We start from the raw sequence: 14,362 nt of genomic DNA, 5'->3' as shown, positions 1-14,362 counted from the left end.
CAAGGGAATCCCCATAAGGTTAACAGATGACCTTTCCACAGGAACTCTACAAGCCGGAAGGGAGTGGCAGGACATATTTAAAGTGATGAAGGAGAAAAACCTGCAACCAAGATTACTCTACCCAGCAAGGATCTCATTCAGATTTGATGGAGAAGTCAAAAGCTTTTCAGATAAGCAAAAGCTAAGAGAATTCAGCACCACCAAACCAGCTTTACCACAAATGCTAAAGGAACTTCTCTAGGCAGGAAACACAAGGGAAGGAAAAGACCTACAATAACAAACCCAAAACAATTAAGAAAATGGTAATAGGAATATACATATCGCTTCTTACTTTAAATGTAAATGGATTAAATTATCCCACCAGAAGACATAGACTGGCTGAACTGATACAAAAACAAGACCTATATATATGCTGTCTACAAGAGACCCACTTCATATCTAGGGACATATATACTGAAAGTGTGGGGATGGAAAAATATATTCCATGCAAATGAAAATCAAAAGAAAGCTGGAGTAGCAATTCTCATATCAGATAAAATAGACTTCAAAGTAAAGACTATTACAAGAGACAAAGTAGGACACTACATAATGACCAAGGGATCAATTCAAGAAGAAGATGTAACAATTGTAAATAGTTATGCACCTAAAATAGGAGCACCTCAATACATAAGTCAAATGCTAACAGCCATAAAAGGGGAAATCGACAGTAACAAAATCATAGTAGGGGACTTTAACACCCCACTTTTACCAATGGACAGATTATCCAAAATGAAAATAAATAAGGAAACACAAGCTTTAAATGACACAATAAACAAGATGGACTTCATTGATATTTATAGGACATTCCATCCAAAAACAACAGAATACGCTTTCTTCTCAAGTGCTCATGGAACATTCTCCAGGATAGATCATATCTTGGGTCACAAATCAAACCTTGCTAAATTTAAGAAAATTGAAATTGTATCAAGTAACTTTTCTGACCACAACGCTATGAGACTCAATATCAATTACAGGAAAAAGAAACTGTAAAAAATGCAAACAGATGGAGGCTAAACAATACACTACTAAATTACCAAGAGATCACTGAAGAAGAAAAAGAGGGAAAACAAAAAGGAAATCAAAATATACCTAGAAACAAATGACAATGAAAACCAGACGACCCAACACCTATGGGATGCAGCAAAAGCAGTTCTAACAAGAAAGTTTAGAGCAATAAAATCCTACCTCAAGAAACAAGAAACATCTCAAATAAACAATCTAACCTTACACCTAAAGGAACTAGAGAAAGAAGAACAAAAAAACCCCAAAGTTAGCAGAAGGAAAGAAATCATAAAGCTCAGATCAGAAATAAATGTAAAGGAAATGGAGGAAAAAATACCGAAGCTCAATAAAACTAAAAGCTGGTTCTTTGAGAAGATAAACAAAATTGATAAACCATTAGCCAGACTCATCAAGGAAAAAAGGGAGAAGACTCAAATCAATAGAAGTAGAAATGAAAAAGGAGAGGTAACAACTGACACTGCAGAAATACAAAGGATCAGGAGAGATTACTGCAAGCAACTATATGCCAATAAAGGGGACAACCACGAAGAAATGGACAAATTCTTAGAAAAGCACAACCTTCCGAGACTGAACCAGGAAGAAATAGAAAATATAAACAGGCCAATCACACTGAAATTGAGACTGTGATTAAAAATCTTCCAACAAACAAAACCAGGACCACATAGATTCACAGGCTAATTCTATCAAACATTTAGAGAAGAGCTAACACCTATCCTTCTCAAACTCTTCCAAAATATAGCAGAGGGAGGAACTCTCCCAAACTCATTCTATGAAGCCACCATCACCCTGATACCAAATGCAGACAAAGATGTCACAAAGGAAGAAAACTACAGGCCAATATCACTGATAAACATAGACGCAAAAATCCTCAACAAAATACTAGCAAACAGAATCCAACAGCACATTAAAAGGATCATACAACATGATCAAATGGGGTTTATCCCAGGAATGCAAGGATTCTTCAGTATACACAAATAAATCAATGTGATAAACCATATTAACAAATTGAAGGGGAAAAACCATATGATCATCTCAATAGATGCAGAAAAAGCTTTGGACAAAATTCAACACCCATTTATGATAAAAACCCTCCAGAAAGTAGGCATAGAGGGAACTTGCCTCAAAATAATAAAGGCCATGTATGACAAACCCACAGCCAACATCATTCTCAGTGGTGGAAAACTGAAACCATTTTCACTAAGATCAGGAAAAAGAGAAGCTTGCCTACTCTCACCACTATTATTCAGCATAGTTTTGGAGTTTTAGCCACAGCAATCACAGAAGAAAAGAAATAAAAGTAATCCAAATAAGAAAAGAAGAAGTAAAGCTGTCATGTTTGCAGATGACATGGGACTATACATAGAGAATCCTAAAAATGCTACCAGAAATCTACTAGAGCTAATCAATGAATTAGGTAAAGTACCAGGATACAAAATTAATGCACAGAAATCTCTTGCATTCCTATACACTAATGATGAAAAATCTGAAAGAAAAATTAAGGAAACACTCTCATTTACCACTGCAACAAAAATTATAAAATACCTAGGAATAAATCTACCTAAGGAGACAGAAGACCTGTATGCAGAAAACTATAAGATGCTGATGAAAGAAATCAAAGATGATACAAAGAGATGGAGAGATATACCATGTTCTTGGATTGGAAGAATCAACATTGTGAAAATGACTGTACTACCCAAAGCAATCTACAGATTCAATGCAATCTCTATGAAACTACCAATGGCATTTTTTCACAGAACTGGAACAAAAAATTTCACAATTTGTTTGGAAAGACAAAGACCTCAAATAGCCAAACCAATCATTTGAATGAAAAACAGAGCTAGAGGAATCAGGCTTCCTGACTTCAGACTATACTGCAAAGCTACAGTAATCAAGACAGTATGGTACTGGCACAAAAACAGCAATATAGTTCAATGGAACAGAATAGAAAACCCAGAGATAAACCCACACACATACGTTCACCGTATCTTTTTTTTTTTTTTGTGGTACGTGGGCCTCTCACTGTTGTGGCCTCTCCTGCTGCAGAGCACAGGCTCCAACATGCAGGCCCAGTGGCCATGGCTCACGGGCCTAGCCGCTCCGCGGCACATGGGATCCTCCCGGACCGGGGCACGAACCCACATCCCCTGCATTGGCAGGTGGACTCTCAACCACGGCGCCACCAGGGAAGCCCAGTCACCATATCTTTGATAAAGGAGGCAAGAATATACAATGGAGGAAAAACAGCCTCTTCAATAAGTGGTGCTGGGAAAACTGGACAGCTACACGTAAAAGAATGAAATTAGAACACTCCTTAACACTATACTCAAAAATAAACTCAAAATGGATCACAGACCTAAATGTAAGGCCAGACACTATAAAACTCTTAGAGGAAAACATAGGCAGAACACTGTATGACATAAATTACAGCAAGATACTTTTTGACCCCCCTCCTAGAGAAGTGGAAATAAAAACAAAAATAAAAAATGGGACCTAATGAAACTTAAAAGCTTTTGCACAGTAAAGGAAACTATAAGCAAGACGAAAAGACATCCCTTAGAGTGGGAGAAAATATTTGCAAATGAAGCAACTGACAAAGGATTAATCTCTAAAATATACAGGCAGCTCATGCAGCTCAATATCAAGGAAACAAACAACCCAATCCAAAAATGGGCAGAAGACCTAAATAGACATTTCTCCAAAGAAGATATACAGATTGCCAACAAACACATGAAAAGATGCTCAATATCACTAATCACTAGAGAAATGCAAATCAAAACTACAGTGAGGTCCACCTCACATTGGTCAGAATGGCCATCATCAAAAAATCTGCAAACAATCAGTGCTGGAGAGGGTGTGGTGAAAAGGGAAACTTCTTGCTCTGTTGGTGGGAACGTAAAATGATACAGCCACTATGGAGAACTGTATGGAGGTTCATTAAAAAACTAAAAATAGAACTACCATGCAACCCAGTAATCCCACTATTGGGCATATACCCTGAGAAAACCATAATTCAAAAAGAGTCATGTACCACAATATTCTTTGAAGCACTATTTACAATAACCAGGACATGGAAGCAACCTAAGTGTCCATTGACAGATGAATGGATAAAGATGTGGCACATATATACAATGGAATATTACTCAGCCATAAAAGGAAATGAAATTGAGTTATTGTAGTGAGGTGGATGGATCTAGTGTCTGTCATACAGAGTGAAGTAAGTCAGAAAGAGAAAAAGAAATGCCATATGCTAACACATGTATATGAAATCTAAAAAAAAAAAAAAATCGTTCTGATGAGCCTAGGGGCAGGACAGGAATAAAGATAGACATAGAGAATGGACCTGAGGACACTGGGAACAGGGAGGGTAAGCTGGGATGAAGTGAGAGAGTGGAGTTTACATATATACACTCCAAAATGTAAAATAGATAGCTAGTGAAAGCAGCCACATAGCACAAGGAGATCAACTCCGTGCTTTGTGACCACCTAGAGGGGTGGGATAGGGAAGATGGGAGGGAGATGCAAGAGGGAGGAGATATGGTGATATATGTATACATATAGCTGATTCACTTTGTTATACAGCAGAAACTAACACACATTGTAAAGCAATTATACTCCAAAAAAGATGTTAATAAATCAGTCAATCAATCAATCAAACAAAATCACAGTGTAAAAAATTTTAAAAAAAACACTTAAAAAAATAAAATAAAACACCTGAAACTTCTGATTTTGGTCTTTTCTAAGATTTAGGTTTTCAACTTTTCCTTTGATTTTGTGAGCTACACAGTTTTCTTCTGATATATTCTTTTTCCCCCCTTAAGTTAAGCATAATTAGTATCTGTCGACTGCAACCAAAGAAATCTGACAAAATTAGATACAAAAATTGTGTTCTAGGCAATAGACCGTCAAAAAAATTTGAGTTACCTGGATTTAACTTTTTGAGGAGATGGAGTAATATAGGAAGACTCCTGGATGAGAAGTTAACTGCTCATGGTCTATCTTTACAAGAGTACTAATCAAGTCTACTCACCGGGAGTCATGTGCCCACTGATGATGAAACTCTCTGGCATTGGAAGTTAGTCCAAAAGGCTAATTTAAAGGGGCTAAGGGATGCCAGACAGTGGGGTGAAATATTTGATCCTGATGGTATTGGGTAAGTTAAAGCCAGAAAAACTAGCTCACATTGTGAAATGATCACTTAAGATATAAGATAAAACTATTAGCCTTCCTGTGATAGTGCTAAAAAACATACCTTATTGATTGTAGCAGTTGGTCAGAGATCACTGAAAATTAAACTGGGAGATTGATTTTTTTGAGTTGCTGAGTTACAGCAGCCTTTGGATGAATAACCTTGCCAAGTCTTTTAAGTGAAAGTTAGAGCCTTGATCAAATAAGAGTGAGATTTTTATAACTGAAATCAATAAAATCTGAGAGGATTTTGAAAGCTTTGAGAACTCTGAACTAATGAATCCATCTGAAGTAATTTTCATTGCTCCTCTCTTGGATGAGTATGATGTGTCTCCTTTGAAAGAGAAAGCTGGAACTTCCACTAGTGCCTTATTGGTTCTCAGTAAGCAGGATTTTAACAATCTCAATATTGCTTAGGTGATACAATGAAAAATCAGAGTAAAAATGTTTGCAAGAATTCGTGAATTTAAAGTGTCTGGGGAAATGGATATTTTGAGTGCTTAACCCAGGATGGTTAAACACAATTTTCAATTGGGCTAAATCTTTTCTGTACCCAACATGATAGCTCCATTTAGATCTAAACATTTTCTAGGTTCTTTAGTACAACTTAGACTGAATGAACAAAGACCTTAAATGGCATAATAGGAGTAGAAAAATCTTGGTGTAATTTGGAAGATAGACTTGAAAGAATTTGGGAGACAAAAATGCTAGATTGTATATCCCATGCTTTCAAAAAACCCTACCTCACTCTAAGGCTCCCAAACTTTTCCTTCACACTTGTGATGAAGAATAGATTGATGGGAGAGCACTAGAATCTTTAAAACAACTTTACTGGCTGTTCATTCTAGGCCAGGAATTCTAGTGGAAACGGCCATTGAATGGGACAAAACTGGATTCTATGATTTTAGTAAAAATGGGAGGAACCTGGTGAGCAGAACCTACATAGCAGAAAATGGAGCAGAAGTGTAGGAAGAGTTAACGTCTCAGGGGCTGATTGGACACTCAGAATTCTCTAGGATGGTTAAATAATTATAGAGGTCTACCAAAATTGATTAGAAAGTCAACTAGGTCTTACTTAAATTGTAAAAACTCCAAATTCCAAATCTGATGAACAGATGCCTGATCTGAGTCACAACAGTAGAAAGTCCCAACCTCTAACTAGGTCTCATGCCTGAGTCAGATCACGACTCAGAGCACTTTGGATAAAGAAGGGGTCAGGTACCATTAGGGAGAGTGTTATGAATTTGTCAAAATTATACTTAAGTGGAGCACAGGGTGACAAATGGTGAGAGCCTGAACTTCAACAATGGACCACAAGGGACATTGAAGTAGAGAAGATTATTAGTCACAGGTCCTGAAGGAAGTACACGACACACCTGGGGGGGCAAATGGGGAGGTCAAGGCAGAGTGCAGACAGAGAGAGGCAGGACCTGGGGCACATGTCTTTATTAGGGTCTGTGGGTGGAGTGGTTTGGTGTTCTCCAGCTCAGGGCAGATTTGTCAATTCAATCTGTAAGAGGAGGGATTTGGTAAGCTCCACTGTGGGGTCTTACCTAAGGGGCACACAAGAGGAAGGCACTGAGAAGCAAGAGAGAATATTGATCACAAGGGCTGTAGGAGGAATCATATCAGGAACTTACAGTAGCCTGTGACTCTGTGGGCTACTATCTAGGGCTTGTGCCTGCTTGAAGGGGCTAGTGTCAGTTTAAGGTCACTGCAGGCCATTTGGCCAAACAAAATGGAGGCTGAGAAAGCAATACCATGGAGTATTACCTAAACTCTTGACAGAGAGACACTGTGATAATACATGTGTCTACCTTCATTCAACTGTTTCCTAAAGGAACTCTTGAATAAGGAAGGGCTGTAAGATACTGGCTGAGAACTGACATTAATTTCTGGAGGTCCAGGATTCCAGTTCAGCCCAATAGTTATAATGGGTATTAATTGGTGTAAAAGTATGTCTGTGCTAGGTTTGCTTCCTGGTAGCCTCAAAGGGATCTTCAATATTATTTATGGTTATTTTCCAAGTCTCTTATTATATAGCTGAATACATATCTTGAACAATGGAAAGGATCCCATACCCATGAAGTAAATCCTTCAGTCTCTTCTTTCCTTCCAAATTAGCAAATTCAAAGTAAAATCATTTCACTGCAGGAACTGCAAGATTAGTATCTATATTCTGATCACAATATCATTAAATTCCACAGATGGGGAGTTAAAAACACTGAAAAGTCTTGGAGAATGACAAAGGGTTATTATAAACCTAATCAGGTGATGACTTGAATTGATGTTTGTATTTCAGTTGTGGTTTTCTTACTGAGGCAAATTAATGCAATGCCTAGCACATGGTAAGGAATTATGTCGGCTGAATATGTTTTTTAATTTTTATGAATAGCATGAGCATTTTGCTTTAACCTAGCAGTATTGCAGTGTACCCTCACCATCCAGACACTGATTCATTTCCTCTTCTGACAAATACTACAATCTAGTTTGGACTGAAATTCATAATGACCTTATATCACAGACCTTTGCAGTGTGAAGTTTACACTTTGATAACATTATGCCTATAGGCTTTGAAGAATAGGAAGTAATATGAACCCTGGATGTCTTGGTGTTATTTCTGAAGCTGAAATCCTTAGTCAGATTCTCCTATTTAGACCCCAAATCACTTCACACTTATAAAATTAATAATTTTTCTCTCTCTCTTTTTCTTAGGAAAAAGAAAGAATAACATTAGCAAATAGTGAACTTTAAACAAGTAAACTGTAGCATTTCAGAAAAATTAATTTCCCATGTTGTAGCAGATTGAATGTGTGATATTTCCTGAGTTTCTCTAAGAAATACATGTCCCAAATACATGTCAGTGTATATTAATAGCACTAATAAAGGACAGGAGGGACCTGTACAGTGAGCCTTCCTTCTATGTGATGGTGAAGATTTGGTAGAATTCACCTGTGAAACCATCTGGGCCTGGTGCTTTATGTGGGGTAGCTCCTTAATAACTTTCTCCAATTCTTCTATGGAAAATGGTCTATATAAGCTTCTTAACTCTAATAAGATTAATTTTTACAACCTGTATTTCCTTGGGAAATAATCCATTTGGTCTGGATTTTCAAATATATTTGCATAGACATCTGCAAAATAGTATCTTAAGATTTTTTTTTAATTTCTTTTTTCAAAGGCTATTTCCTTGTTGTCACTTTTTATTTTGTATATTTGTGCTTTTTCCTTTTTTCCTTGATCAAGTTATATATTTTGTTTGTTATTTTTAGCTATTTTGCTAATGTTTTCCCAAAAACAGCATTTTGATTTCTTAATTAGGCATTCTGGTTTTTCTATTCTCTAACTCATTAATTTCCATTCCCTCTCTGGGATTTGTTTTTCTTTAAGTTCTATCTTTTTCTATGTACCAATAGCATCACATTAAAAAAGAAAATTTAGCAATATGAAGAGCTCAAAAATATTGTCCTCCTGGCCAGAGATGATAAAGACAATTAGAGCAAAATGTTTTCTTTATTACAGCCTTGTGTATTGTGCCTAATAAAGTATTATTTGGTTCATTACACATTTATATTACCAAATATATTTTGGAAGCCCTAGACTGGACATAACATATATTAACTAATAAAAAGAAATACATGAGAAAAGGATGTGTTTCTGCCTGAAAGGCATATTTATCTCAATAATTTAAAAAGTTTTATTTATCAATAACAAAAGAAGATTAATGGAAAATATATTTCACTGTTTTATATTTTATTCTCATCAGAATATTTAAGTTATTAAACTTTTTGAAAATGCAGATTTCAGGTATTCTGTGAATCTTAATTCTTTACAAAAAAGTGGGAAATTACACGAAGTATACTGAAATGATGGAAAAAGAAGCATGTTTACTCTTTGGCTGATAATCTAAAAAATGAAAAAGAAAACTCATGTCTTCTTTTGCTGTTGTCTTTTTCTGAATGTAAAATGAGCTAGTTCTCTCTTTCCTTCATCTCTCTGAACTCCCACAATACTTAGGACACTACTGGAGTCATGAATTTTTACGTAGTGTGTGTGTGTGTGTGTGTGTGTGTGTGTGTGTGTGTGTGTTTTACTTTCATTTTTTAATTTAGGCTATAAGTTCTAAGAGGACAGAGGCTAGTGTTCTGTTCTGGGCTCACCTGAGCACCAAGCTAACTGCCTGGTATACTTGAGGCTAATGAAAAAATTTATTTCATCCATCTAAAAGAAAATATTTTAGTTATCCATCCTGTCATGTTCATCCTGTATAATTTAATTAAAAAAAGTAAAACCTGCCATCAAATTCCCTATAAGGTAAATTCTGGGCCAATTATATCTATTGCTAAGGTTGCAAGCAGTGAGAGAGACTTGTGCTGTACACTGCTTTTCCATGGTAACGTGGGGATGGGCAGTTACTAGAAGTTAACATCCTACTCAGGTAAAGACAAAGGACAGAGAAGGTGTCAGCCAGGCAGTAAGTTTGTGCCAAAAACTTAAGATAAAATGCTTAGTATGTTTCTTTTTTTTCTTAACATGGGATTTCTTATTGTTAACAGAGTATTGATGATAGAAATTTTGACCTAGGTAAACTGAAATATTAATTGTTTCATACACCTGAGTGTGCATGAAGAGTATACAGTATTTCAAAATAGACTGAGATTCTACATTTTTAATTTAGTCTGTTTACTCATATAAAGAACTTTCTTTTTTCTATTCCTAACAAATTTTTCTCATATTCTTTCCTTCTTCCTAGTAGATGACTGATTTTGGAGGCGGGGAATAAAAATGGTCATGGTCAATGGTTTATTATCAAGCAGTGTTAATTTTCCATCTCAGGAGAATGACCTCATAAGATAATTTCTAAAACCACACTGAAGGATCACAGAGCTCAATGTTAAGTTATTTTTAACATATTCTTTAGGAAACACTGTTTTTTTTAATTAAAAAAACACCTTTCTTGGACACTAAAGATTTGGAAATGCTTAGACAATTGTTTTGAAAAACCAACAATTTCTACCAATACATACCCAGTGAGAGAGAGAGAGAGAGAGAGAGAGAGAGAGAAAAGAAATAGTGTAATAAGATCATTTAAAAGTGCTCAGGAACAACTGATGCAAAACATAATTTCAGAGAGCTAATGAGAAAGCTAGAGCTTTCCAGATTCCTAGTTTCTTATCAGTGTTGCTACCTCTTTTCTCTCAGTGGGAGATATGAAATTAGACAGGATGGTGCATGTAACTATAAAGGTCAGAAGAAGTTGTTCTTGGACCTGAACAGGAAGATTTGGTGTCTAGGCACCATGAAGAAACTTCAGGTGCGCTGACTGGACAACAGACATATATGTAACTTCCTTTTCCCTTCTCATTACTCTAAATATTCACCAACAAAACAATAAACATCGCATGTTTCAATAAATTTTGTAATAATTGTTTTAAATCAAAATTTTTATATAGGCAAAGGCCTCATACACAATATTTGCGCAGGGCCTCCCACATTCAGTGGCAGCCCCAGCACCAAGTTATCGTTGATCAAGTACCAAGAATCCAAAATGTGTCAAGCTCTCTACATTTGGTACATTTTTTAACACTAATCTTCACAACTTCTCTATTGGGTAATTTTTTTAAAAAACTTGTTAACAGTTTAAAAGAAGAAACGATTTAGGCTCAAAGATGCTAAGCAACACAGCCAAGTCTACAAAAGCCATGAGTCAAGCATAGATTTAGTTCTAGTTTGTTCAACTCCAAAGTCCAAGCTCTCTCTTACTAAGTCATAATCATGAGCAATGACAGAGTAGAAGTCTTCAAAGCAGATGTTTGGGAGGCACTGCTGCTATTACCCCAAATATCTTTTAGTATCATCTCATTTGAAATGGCTTAAAAGAGTGTGCAAATCATGAAAATCACAACAATAATAAAATGAATAAAAACCATTATCCTTACACTTAGGGATAATCATCATTGGTCCAAAGCCTCTTCTGTTTTCTCTGCTTCACTTGCCTGGCTCTGTGGAGAAGTCATGGTAGAGGGGTATAGGACACTGAGAGGTTAGATGATGCTGGATCTAGTCTCTGGAGTACATTAAGAAGGAGAATGGCAGATTAATGTTCACTTAGTGCTCTCTGCTGGCAATGAGGGTGGTATATTGATAACACAGATTTAACTGGCTGAAGGCTGTAGTAGAAAATTGCTGGACATTAAATTGCTGTACACCAAGGTCTACATATACGGTACATTTAACTTTTCAAAACACTTTAATATGGATTATATCATGTCATCCTTTTCAAGTTGTGTGGGATTGATTGCAGATGCAATTTGTCAACTCTGGACTTCGAATGTGTTTGTAGTCTGTAAACATGTGCTCATTCAATGTTAGTGCTGGGAAGGACTCTAAAAATCACCTAGTTCAACCCCTTTAATCTACAAAGGAGGAAACTAATACTCAGGTTAAATAATTCACATAGTGCCCTACGGTGGATTAGTAGAAAAGCCATGACTACAAACAGAGTTTTTATTTGCAGTGATATAAATTGATGTGCTTTTTGGTTCTGAACATATTTTTTTGTCCCTGTCCTTTAATTTTAGACAGGAGCTAAACTGCGGGGGATTGTGGTGGGAAGTGCAACAGAACAAGAGAGTACGATCAGTAATTGCTGCACACTAGACTTTTAAAATACTCTAACAAACAATAGATTAAGAGAAAGGGCTTTCTAGAGATTTAGATGCTCTTGTGGGCTTGCACCTGACTCACTCAGGACCAGTTCTTCAAGGGGTAGGGGTGCGTGTGCTTATGTAAACAGCTAAGTTTACAGATTCAAGTGTAGAGGGCACAGTGTCTTGCTTCCCATTTGAAAAGCAATTGCAGCCATGGGACAACCATGCAGCCAATTCTATTCTACTTCTCCAGATATTGGAGAAGTAGAATAGAATTGGCTGCATGGATTTTTAGAGTCAGAATAGGCCTCAGATGGCTACAGAAGTTTTTAAAGATCCAGAATGACTTAGAATAATTCTTTCTTTTGTCACAAGAAGGTACAGGATTATGTGAGAGAGGGATGGCAGACCTGAAGACATCACTCAACCATGACGTAGAGGCTGGGGAGTGCAAGTACCAATGACTGAACTGACATCTTATATAGGAAAACCAACAGAAGGAAGATACCAGTCATGCAAACCAGCCTCGGTGAGGGAATCTCAGCAGATACCACAGTGGACAGAGCCAATTACCACAGACCAGGTAATTCACTTGCTATGAGCTCTCCAGAATTTAGATGATTGCCAGAGAGAGAAAAAAAATGGGAGAAATTCCAGAACTGACTTTATGCCTGAAGTGACGTAGGATTGACTAAGTTTCTATTTTATGATATCAAAAGAGATGTATAAACTTGAAATATAAGTAAAGATGAATGATATATTAAAGTCACATATTTGTGCCCTCATGAGTTTTATGGTCTTAGGCAATTGTAACCACTAATCTTGACCTCAGACTGATGTCTTACCATCTAAAAAAATTATGTAATTTACATTAAAATGGGATATTTTTCTGTGAGGAGATGTGTGTGGAGATGAAGCATTATCAACAGACAAATCACTCAATGTGATAAAAGAAACATTAAAATTCATTGATTTTCCAAGAAAGTTTAGCATTTTCTCTTGTCATGATTTTGGATCAGAATTGGAATAAATGATGGATCAGGCTGGCAGTTGTTGGTGTGGCTACCCAAAAGAGATGCTGAAACATGGAAATTGATTAAAACCTGGAATAAAGGCATAGATCAAGTCTGTTATTTCAGGTTGTTACTCATGAGTCTTTAGCTAATCAGAAAAAGGGCAATTTTGTCTCTCTCCTCTTTGTGTCTCTACTTATTTTGAATTGAAATATATTACACTATTAAATGTGTAAGCTCAATTGCCTCCTAAGGAAGATGGGGTCTAGGTGCTGGAAAATCTTTCATTTTCTGAGCATAATCAACACGTCTCTCCTCATCAAAATGGTCTTGGATATGTTTAATTTATATGAAATAGTGGGTTAAGTCATATGATTTGGAGCAGGAATATGGGATAAGGTTAAACTGCTGTCCATAATAAACCAAGAGAGAGATTGGTCGTGGTTTTAGTGGTGGTGAGTGGAGTTGACTGGGGTAACACAGGATTGAGGCAAGCATTATAGAGCCAGAGGGAGGAAAGGGGAAGGAAAACACTTGATGGATGTGAGACCAAGAAGGGAAACTTGGAAGGGGGCAAATACAGTGGAAATTTTTGAAATGAATGCTATACACTGTGAAATACAATCCCTTTCCATGTGACCTGTGTTAACTTTAATAAACTCACCATTACTTATTAATGTTCCTTTGTGAAGAGAATTTTATTTGGGGAGAGTTTAAAGGAAAACACCAAGTTACAAACTTAAAGAAAGAAGTGTATAATTTTTTTTATCATTAGAGAATTATTCTCTTAAAAAAGCAAACTGACAGAATCAGAAAGAGACTAATTAACGATTGTGGTCAGAGAATTCTAGCATATGCTTCTCAGAAACAGGTGAAAGAGACAAATTATTATCACCAATATCAAAGTTGAGTAATACAATAATAAGATCAAACTAATAGCTATAAATAAAACTTGGCATATAACAAGCAAGGAATGTGTATGTTAAACAATCACTAAATTCACTTGAAATAGTTCCACGTCCCTAAACCTTTGGATAACTTACTCTATAGTACACCAAAAATCTGGCATTTCCACTTAAGTTAGCATAGGCCACCTGTGGGTTCACATTTTGGACAACTAACCAAGAAAACTGTTAGAACCATTTTCAGCCCTTCAGTTTTGACTACAGAAAATCTGATTAGTAAGCTCTTTCAATAAACTCATGCTGATCCAATTTTATATTGCTTCCACCTTGGCCCTACACTCATAAACTCCATTCCTACACATACTTACCAGCTTTCTGGGAAGTCATTATTCTGTGCATATCAAATGTCCTCACAGGTCATACCTGGTATTTTACCCCCTGGACCCTACTGGATCTCGAGTTTAGTTACAGGTCTAGAAGCAAGAGCAGTGGTGGGAGCAGGTCCTGGGCAGCATCAGTAGTACCTTGCAAGATAGCTACCTCAGGG

This window comes from Globicephala melas, chromosome 3, assembly GCF_963455315.2.
Source record: "Globicephala melas chromosome 3, mGloMel1.2, whole genome shotgun sequence".
In the NCBI taxonomy this organism is placed as follows: domain Eukaryota; kingdom Metazoa; phylum Chordata; class Mammalia; order Artiodactyla; family Delphinidae; genus Globicephala; species Globicephala melas.
Note: the sequence above shows the minus strand (reverse complement) of the source record.